At 42.2% G+C, this 10,076-nt stretch overlaps 2 long non-coding RNA genes across 3 annotated transcripts in view; one reads left to right on the top strand and one right to left on the bottom strand.

The window, feature by feature from the left end:
- The window catches only part of LOC123590306, a 29,241-nt gene extending 19,472 nt beyond the window's left edge, over positions 1–9,769 (bottom strand). For both annotated transcript variants that reach the window (XR_006708713.1, XR_006708712.1), the window contains exon 1: positions 9,694–9,769. This is a non-coding gene — a long non-coding RNA (uncharacterized LOC123590306). The remainder of the gene's footprint in view (positions 1–9,693) is intronic.
- Positions 2,929–5,401, top strand: LOC123590307. The gene is made up of 2 exons (XR_006708714.1): positions 2,929–3,325; positions 4,512–5,401. It is a non-coding gene; the product is annotated as an uncharacterized LOC123590307 (long non-coding RNA).
- Positions 9,770–10,076: the final 307 nt, after the last annotated feature.

Raw genomic sequence — 10,076 nt, forward strand, 5'->3', positions numbered from 1 at the left:
AAAGGCTATTAATGGTTTAGTGTGCTATCTCCCAGATGATTTATCTTTTATTGAGAAGCTTTCAGAAACATTCAAATGTTCCTGATTAAAAAAAAGAAAAATTGGAAATATCCACCTGAAGGTCAGTCAGTGAGGGAACTATATTTGAGTGAAGAGCTTTCTATTTGGGCCTCTCAAACAAGACAACTCTGGCCACTTCAATCAAAGCAAGAATATGTCCGCAGCCTCAGGTCACCACAAGATGGGATTTGGAATTGGTTTTGTTGTTATACAGTCCCAGACACCAAGGTGACTCAAAAACTGCATATTTTCCCTTTCCCTACTTTCCACCATGCTGAATCGTCCTTCTTTCTGCCCAGTCTTTGGAGTCTAAGAATTCTTTGCTTCACTTTAGTATGATACTTACCCACATCCTCTCTCAAAAGGTAGAGCTCTCTACTCCATAGCACCTGCTGCTGACTAGAGTCCCCTTGCAAGAAAGCTGAGTCTTTTCTGTTCCAGACCCCTCAATACTGACCCACTGGAAAAGGCCTGTGTTCAGTCGCATGAGATCATCTGGCTTCCCTAGGGGACTGAGCCTGCATCTTGGCTAACTTCCCAGCTCTTTGTACAGTCTATCCCAAATTATTCCTCTTCCACATAAGACTCTGAGTGTTCCAGAATGTCCAATATCTTAAATCTGCCTAAATTAACATCAAAGAAGCCTTCCTGGTGTGGTTCCTCAAACCACACATGGTTAGTTCCTGAACTAAATCCCAGGCTCGTTCAGGTCATTACACAAAAAATTATGATTGCTATCTCATTTTATCCTCACAACAATCAGAGTGAAGTAGATAAAATAGACATTGCTATTCCAGATGAAAGATAATTACAGATAAACAAATGGAGATTCAAAGTGACCTTCCCCCAGTCACACAGATAACTAGTGATGAAGCCCGCCAGAAGAGAACCTGTCTCCTGGCTTTTGTTCCAACTCCACTACCTTTCACAGTGCCAACCTTATCTCATTGTCTATCAAGGTTGATTTTAATCCAGAGAGATTATTCCCTTGGCACACTGAACTCCTGGCTCTATTGACTAAATAATACTTTAAATTTAAAGGTTTCTTCCAATTTCACAAAATAGAACCAGTTTTATGGATGAAGGTACCAGTTTCCAGAAAACATACAAGGTAACATATTGGAAGATAATTTAGATTTGAATTTAGAAGTAAGAAAGACTTCATGCTTCCACCTTCGTCAGAGAACCCATGGTGGAACCAGGTACCTGGTGTTCATACCTGGTGAAATGCCCCCACCCCCACACACTGGGATTTAGTGAGTAGTGCACACCCATAGCCTGCAGAGCTCTCTCCATGACATCTTAAAGGAAATGAGACAGAGCACTCAGGACTGACCAAGGGAGGCACATATTTTGAAATCCATGAATTGTGTGATTTTGAGAGAGAACGGGTGTCCAACAATTGATGAGTAAAGATCTGAATGTTGTGGAGACCAGAATTTTTTTTTTTTTCAACATTTATTTATTTTTTTTGGGACAGAGAGAGACAGAGCATGAACGGGGGAGAGGCAGAGAGAGAGGGAGACACAGAATCGGAAACAGCTCCAGGCTCTGAGCCATCAGCCCAGAGCCCGACCTGGGGCTCGAACTCACGGACCGCGAGATCGTGACCTGGCTGAAGTCGGACGCTTAACCGACTGCGCCACCCAGGCGCCCCGAGACCAGAATTTTTTTAAACTACTTTCCATTCCAAGTCCCAAGATGAATGTGATTTGTTTATTCATCTGTTTGGTTAATGTTGGTCCTATTTTACCCAGTATCATTTAGTTTGGGTGTCAGCAAATGTTTTCCCTAAGGGACTAGCTGGAAAATATTTTAGCTTTTACAGGCCATAGGGTTATGTAAATGAAAGGGCGTGGCTGTGCGCCAATAAAACTTTATTTACAAAAACAGGTGGTGGGCCAAATTTGGCCTGGGGGCATAGTTTGCCAGCTCCTGGTTTAGAATGATACTGTCTGTGCCTTTCTAAATTTAAAAAAGTTAACAACATTCATTACCAGCAGGGAGCATTCTTATAAACTCCTTCCATGCTTGCTCAAAACCATTATTCTAAGCATAAGGGCCTCACTAGAAATGAAAATCCACTGACGTCAAGCCAGAAAATTCTCTTACTGAATTCAGAAATAAAATCTGTTTATCATTCCACTTTGAAAATCAATTTATTGCTTAAGAGGGTGTACCTCCGTTAAAGATGTAATTAATGGAAACAATTTGCATTATACAAGAATTTTAGAATGTGAGAAGATTCACCTTGTATAAGGAAAGTTAGAGGGTTTTCATTCACTGACAAAGGTTACCTTATCTAAGCAACCTCATAAAGACAACTGTGACAAAGAGGCATATGCAATTAATAAACTTTAATTAACTTTTCCAAATTGGCTACTATTTCCTTTATATTCGAAAATTTTTAAATGATAGATAAAATATAAATAAATTTGAAATTTTATAATAATATAAATATATAAGGGTATATAATTTATCCTAAGAATATATAATATAAAGATATATAATATTTCTTACTGATTTGCACGAATACTGTTTATAGGACAGTGAGCATTTGAGTAGGGTTCGAATGGTCTGAATAGTTCCCTGCATTTTCATCTATGGCTGACAGGAACCTGCCTCCTCACCGCTCTGTTACACTGCCTCCCAGAAGCGCAAGACGCTATTAATGGGAATATGTTGCTCAGACAAAACAAATGGTGTCAAGAATGAAAAAAAGTTTTAGAACCTCTGCACTAAAGCAATTAGGTCCTGTGCATCAGTGATAATGGGTTGACTTTCTATGTGTTTGGGTTTCATAGCAGAGACTCAGACCCAGAGCACGTTCAGGTACAGTGGCCTGTCTTTTCTCTCCAGGTGTTCCCAGTGGCTGTATCTTAATGTAGATTGCGAACAAAGGACATGTTAGAACTGCCAAGTACCACAGTCAACCTCTCAAATGCTATCAGCTTTGCCTGCATCAGACATCAGTGAAGAGAGTAAAACACGTGAATAAAAGCAAAAGGTCTGTAATATGCAGGGCTTTATTAGGCAGTTCTGAGCGAACTCCAAACAAAATGTGCGAAAAGATGAGGCATCCCAGAAAGACACCTCTAATCAAGTCCGTGTGCCTTAGTGAAGCTCTACATCACAAAGGAAACAGAAAACAGAGTCCAGATTGGGAAAGGTGTTCGTCTTCCGCCAGTACAACATTCTTACTCCCTACAAATTTACTGAATCTATAAAGACCTGAAGTTAAGCTCCTCCCAAGGCTAGATTCAATGTAAGCGCTGGTTCTGTGCATTTAATTAATGATCTTTGTAAATATTTGAAAGATCGAAATCGATTGCATGTGCTCGGCATTTCTGCAGGCATAGATTCCAAACTTTAAGCAAGGAGACTGCCCCTTTCGATTTCATCCGTGGTAGTTGAGGCAAGTTCGTCCTGTGAATGCACATCCTGACGCATGAAGCAAAGGGCCAGGCTCCCCAATTCCTTTCAAGGTTTTTAGCAGTCTTCATTGAAATAAATGTACCGGAAACAGCAGAAGTAGAAAATGGCACAAGGCGATAACGTTTGCATAAAGAAGCCATTAGGAAGGTGTGCCAATGGAACAATTGTGTGATGTTGCATAACAAATGCACACTTTCCTTTAGTTATTTTAAAGATTCCATTTATCTAGTGTTTTTTTTTTTTTTTTTGCATTTAAAGAGCATGATGCTGAATGATTCTCCATTCCTGAGATGCCAGCACTTCTTGAAAAAACGTTCACAGAATGATTCAAAGCATAATAAAAGAGTAAATCCAATGTAATATTTATCCAGCCTGAATTTTCAGCTTTAATACATCCAAAGCCACCCCATCCCCCAATTTGCACAATCACAGCTTAATAAAGCACATATTTTAAACAGGCTGTTAAAAATTGGTGAGAAAAGCCAGAAACAGAGCCACAGAACTCCCCCAAATGCCTCCAAGATGGAGACCACATAGACTAGAAACTGGCTGGAACTTTCTAGGCACTGCCTTTTAAGTCCCTCTCTAGGGTAGGAGCTGAAAGGTCTCCACCCCACTGAAGGCAGAGCAGGGGTGGTCCTGGGGAAAGGCTAAATTCAGTTCACTGTTCAAAGAAGAATTCATGCAAATGCTTAATAAGTACATGGAAAAGGCAGCCTCACAAGTAATCAAGAACACAGATTAAAAGGAGAAATATGTTTCTTGTCTATCAAATTAGCAACTAGTACATGGCCTTCTAACTGGTTTTGCTTCCATACTTGCCACCCTACTGTCTCATCTGAGAGGCATACAGCAGCCTGAGTGATGCTGATAAATCTTGAGAAGCATGGACTAGCTTCTCTGGACTTCCTAGCCTTGGTTTCCCACTAAGAACAACCCTCCATCACCTCCTGCTGACTGGCGGCCACTCCAAGCACCTACTCATCTCTTTCCCCTTCTTGCTGCTCTATTTACAGCTTTCCCACCAGCCCTTGAAACTGTGGAGCAACACCAACCTCCTGGCCCTTGTACCTGCTCTCCCGGCTGTCTAGAATGCTATTTCCTTGGATCCTCACAAGGCTTCATTTCTCTCTGTTCTGGACTTAGATGTTGTCTACCTAAACTATTTAGGTAGCACCTCCACTGAAACAGCATCACCCCACCAGCTCCCTACCCTGCTTTACTTTCTTCATAGAACGTATCCATCCCTGCATAACAGTCGACTCTATATTTATTTACTTTCCCTGTCTTCCCACAAGATCTGAGTGTCTGGAGGACAGGAAATTCTTTTTGTTGTTGTTTGTGACTATATCTCAAGTGCCCAGAAGAGCACACAATAAATATATGCCAATGGAATGGCTTTCAGTGGCTCAACCCAGGATCATCAAGGCTATTCTACCTGTGCTCCCACGCAAGGAAGGTGGAGTAAGATGTGGGCACAGTCATGATAGGAAATCATCTGGTAATGTTATCCAACACCTGCAAAGAGTTTATTTATTTTTTTATTCAGTTTACCCGCTTTCAGAAACTTACACCAGAGCAATAATCAAAACATTCAGGTGAAGATTTCAATATAAAGATACTTATTAAAGTATTATTTGTGACTATGACAAATGGAAATGACTGGATAAATAGCAATACTCCTAATATAGAATGGCTACCACTTTTTCAGAAGTTATTAAGTGTTGGGTAAAAGGCTAAGTTTTTAAAATACTCCACAAACTAGTTGTATCCAATTTACAGATGAGGGCACTGAGGTAACTTGTCCAAGGCATCATTTGATGAGTTTTATGAAGCATGGGGCCTCAAGTTCTTGCTGCCTGGACTGAGCTAAGAAATAATAAATTGGATCTGACTTACAAAACAATGCCAAGCATTTGGTCTTACTTGGGGGGGAGGCTGCCAAGGCGAGTGGGGAGGCAAGGGTACCCTTGAGTGGCAGGGATCATGGTTGTTCTTTCAGCTCTAAACAATCCCAGATCCCCCGGGCTGTGCACCGGGAACTCAGTCTCCCCAGGCCTCTGAAGTTCGATGTGCGCAGCCCAAAGACTTTTGCAAACATTTATCACTGACCTTTAATAGATCAACATTAAGCAAACAAACTTCTTCCTCTACACCCCCCTGCTCTCCCTTCTTCCTATTGTTGCCAGGGTCAATGGTTTCCTCTGAGTCCCTGAACCGATCTCCGTGGAGTCTCACTCATTTCCTGTCCAGGGAGCCTTGGCATCTGATCTGCAGGCCAGAAGCGGGCTGGGGAGCCAGCAGCCCCAGGGTCTGTTTCTCCTTATTGTCTTCAGGGAGACCGTGGGCTCCCCTCCCACCCCACGCACTGTCACGGGAACCAAGCCCTCGGGTAGGAGGCCATCTGGCCCTGCTGCCAGACCTGTTGATGGGTTGGCTTCCACCCCTTGCTCCTGCCTCCCACCACACCCTTCATGCCCCCATCCACAAGAGGAAACAGCGTCCCATATGCTTGCAGCTTCGTTGACTCTTCTAGTCCTCAGCTCCAGATGGTCTGGATTCACTTTTCGAAATGGCTCTGTCTCTAATTCCCCATTTATTGTTCATGTGCTCATTTTAAGATTGTGGCCCATTAAAAAAAAAAGATTGCATCCCATTCCATGTTTTCTCCTTCTACATTTTGAATTATTTTAATTTAAAGCTGATGCTGCTAGCTAATTAATCAAACTTCTGCCAGCCACATGCACGTATACATCCTCTGTTGAATTTTAGTGTATGTGAATGTGTGTGTGTGTGTGTGTGTGTGTGTACGTGTGTGTGTGTGCGTGTGCGTGTGTGAAAGGGAAAATTCCTTTCACATGGCCTCTTGTCCCCAGAAATCTAAAAGTTTCTTTGTCTTGGCGTTGTCCCAGCAACACCACTCTCTGCCCTTTTCTTTGGCCTATTCTTAGGGTATTTTGAAAAAAAGCCTAAGGATTCTCTCAGTGCTGATTTTCACAACAGCGACAAGAAACAGGACCAGCGAGGCCCAGTTAGGGAAATCCGAGTTTACCCACCTAACGGTTTGTGGGAGATAAATTGTAAATCCTTTCCATAGTGTCCCTCTCCCCCTTCCCTTGCTCCTTTTTGGCATCTCCCTTCCCACATTCCCCTCCCTCCAGATAGTTAAGGACCCCTGAGGGAAGGCAAAACCTTCAGACCATTTCACCTTCACCTTCCTTAAGTGTAATTCCTCAGAGACTTTGTGGGAAAAAAAAGCAGGAATAGTGAACTCAACAAGCATTCATTCAGAGTTGATGCGCAAGAGTGGCCTTAGGGAATAGCCCTACCATTGAACATTTCACTTTAGTATCAGCAATATCTTAATCCAAAAAGTCATTAATATAGATCCTTCAGTACGACATAGTGGGAAAACATGTTTTGTCACCTCTCTTCTGTTTATCTTTTGGCCTGTCTCTTAGGACCTTCAGGTAATGCCTTCCCATGCATGAGGGGGCTGGATATGGTGAGCTGTGTTCTTGGAGTTGACTCCATGAAGCTCTTCGGGGCTGCTCTCCTCACCATGGACCTTCTCCTGGTTGCATGCATGTTCAAATGAACAAATAAAAGATCAAATGTGAATATGGATTTACTTTCTAGTAGTGAGAATCCAGCATGAATTTCTTCCTTATTCTTTGACTTAAACTGAGGTGTTTTTTTTTCTCTTTGATGAAGCAGGATGAACAGCAAAGATGAGGTGACTATGGTGAAGCCCGAGGACAGGGCCTCCTTTTTAATATTGTTTTTATTGATGAACAGCCATCTAACTCTCTCCCCAGCTGCAGTACACTCAATTATATTTTGGGGATTGTGTGCTACAGAGATCATTCTGCCTTATTCTTTTAAAAACTGGTTGGGATTTCAAACAAAGGGGAATGCATTTTTAAGGAGGAAGGAGAAGGGAGTCAAAACTGCTGTGTCTTTCTGATTGCAGACAAACGACCGGTGAGAATGCGAAATCTGCCTGGCTGGTGTTTTTGTCCTCATTTCAATGTCTCCAGCACTGAAGGATGCCCTGCTTCTCTGCTAGAAGATGCTCTGCTCTAAGAAATACACCACCCCCCCCCCACCCAGTTGCTAGAAAGAAGACTACATGTGGATGGACTAGTGTGCAAGGCAGACTGGTGGGTGACCAGACCCTCACGGTTCTCCCACACCAGAACAAGCACTCAGACAGAAAGACAAACAAACAGCCAAATGAATCTGCCAAGGCCAATAAGTTAAGAAGGCTAGTTGATTCATGTGATTTCAGTGCGGTAGGGTGGGTGGAAGTATCAGTAGACAAGAGACCTAGGTTTAATTTTTAGCTCTGTCATCTGCTACCTACAGTCATGAAACACACCTTTAGCATCCCTTGGAATCTTTAGTTTCCTTGTAAGTGGAATGAGGATGGGAAAATCCTGCCCTATTGGAGCCATCAGAAGGATCAGGTAAAATGTCACTTGTGAAACCCTAATTTTAACTGTAAGTGTTAAGGATATATAACCAGTCCGTCTGTGTGATAGTAAGTAGTTCAGACATAAGGGAATGTCCCCCATGTCCATCCCACAAAAGGGAAGACAACCTGTGGGGTTCCTGAGTATGAAGGGGAGAAGAGGATAACACACAAAATTGGGTGACTTTGAGAGTAGCATGACCCTTTCTAACTTTAAATTTTTAAAAATGTTTTAATGTTTTTTTTTTAATTTTTTTAACGTTTATTTATTTTTGAGACAGAGAGAGACAGAGCATGAATGGGGGAGGGGCAGAGAGAGAGGGAGACACAGAATCAGAAACAGGCTCCAGGCTCTGAGCCATCAGCCCAGAGCCCGACGTGGGGCTCGAACTCACGGACCGCAAGATCGTGACCTGAGCCGAAGTCGGACACTTAACCGACTGAGCCACCCAGGTGCCCCTAATGTTTATTTTTGAGAGAGAGAGACAGAGAGTGCAAGCAAGGGAGGGGCAGAGAGAGAGGAAGACCCAAAATCTGAAGCAGGCTGCAAGCTCTGAGCTGTCAGCACAGAGCCCAACACAGGGCTCGAACTCACAAACTGAGAGAGCATGTCCTGAGCTGAAGTTGGATGCTTAACCAACTGAACCACCCAGGCACGCCCCCTTTCTAACTCTAAAGGAAACCACACATTTCCTGTATAGTTTCGTAGATGCTCTAGAATCATTGTGGCGTCCATTCTGAGTCAGAAATTCAGTCTTAGCATTGACGGTGTTTCTCAATGATGCAATACCTCTGAAAAGAACAATCTCTTAAAAGCACACAAGGCTTCCCACAGGCCTCCATTGATTGGGCAATATTAGGCTACTCCTTCTCTGGTGAAGAGAAAGAAACACATATGATTTATGATAACGTGGAGTGTGATTCACTTGCTGGTGCATCCGCTTCTGGCACAATAGTATTAGCTCTTAATACTGCTAGCTAAGCATTTCTCAACTAAACTTCATAGGCCTATGAACCAGCTGCTACTGGAGGGATTAGCTAACATACAAGGCTGAGTGGCCCCATCCAAAGTTATTTCCAAAGATATACCTTGGGGATTCATAGTGGCAGTTTCTTAAATTTTAAAATATTGCACAGTTTTCTGTACTTGAGTCCTTTTATGTTTTCTTGTTACTGAATGCTCCTTTGAAACCAAAGGTATTGATATATTCTACCCTGCAGGGAAATCAATAAAAACTTTAATCACAAAATTAAATAAAAACCAAAGCTACTGACATTACATGGTAACACTCACTGAAGCAACAGCTTGAAGTTTTATGGTTCTCCTGCGGCTGGACTTATTATTTGTAAGAAAATCAATATCATCTTTAGAGTAATTTGGGATGCATCTTGTCATCATAGAAAACAAGTTCCTGGTAGACTTTACTAAAAAGGTAAGAATGAAGCATCAAACTGTGTTTGCCCATGCAGAAAGTGATTATTCCTTGATAGCGGGAAAAAAATAGAAGTGGGATGGCCACAAATGACATCTCCAACTGTGTCTCAAAGCACGTCATCATCTAGACGTGATGGTCTAAGGCTCTAAACCACCTTCTACACACACTCTGGTCTTATCAATGGGTCAACAGGCCTTTCCTGGAATGATTAAAAGCTTGGGGTAGTACATGATTTGAAATGTCCCCAGGAATGCAGCACATTCCTCATAGAACATACAGTAATATTACCTTAGTGATGTTAGGTAACAAAGCATCCTATTTCACATCTGGGGTGTTTTGCAAGTCACGGGATCATAGAATTGGATGAAACCTTAATAGACATTAAGTCCAATAAGCCCAAACTCTCTGTGATGCAGAGAGCATTCTAGAGTGTTCGTGAAGGATATAATTCCTCTTAACTGTCATGTTTTCTTTCTCATCATTCATGGCAATGCATATCCAGAAACATGTGTATGTATACAACCTTTTATCTTCATGAGCCACACGTTTTCCAGTTCTAATGAATTATTAGGCTGAAAGCGTGTTCTTCTCCTCCATAAATGTCTGTGTGGTAAGCCACAGAGTGTAAAGTGAAACCATTGGCAACCTGAACCATCAAGAGCTTCCCAGAC

Source organism: Leopardus geoffroyi, chromosome B4 (assembly GCF_018350155.1).
Source record: "Leopardus geoffroyi isolate Oge1 chromosome B4, O.geoffroyi_Oge1_pat1.0, whole genome shotgun sequence".
Taxonomy (NCBI): Eukaryota; Metazoa; Chordata; class Mammalia; order Carnivora; family Felidae; genus Leopardus; species Leopardus geoffroyi.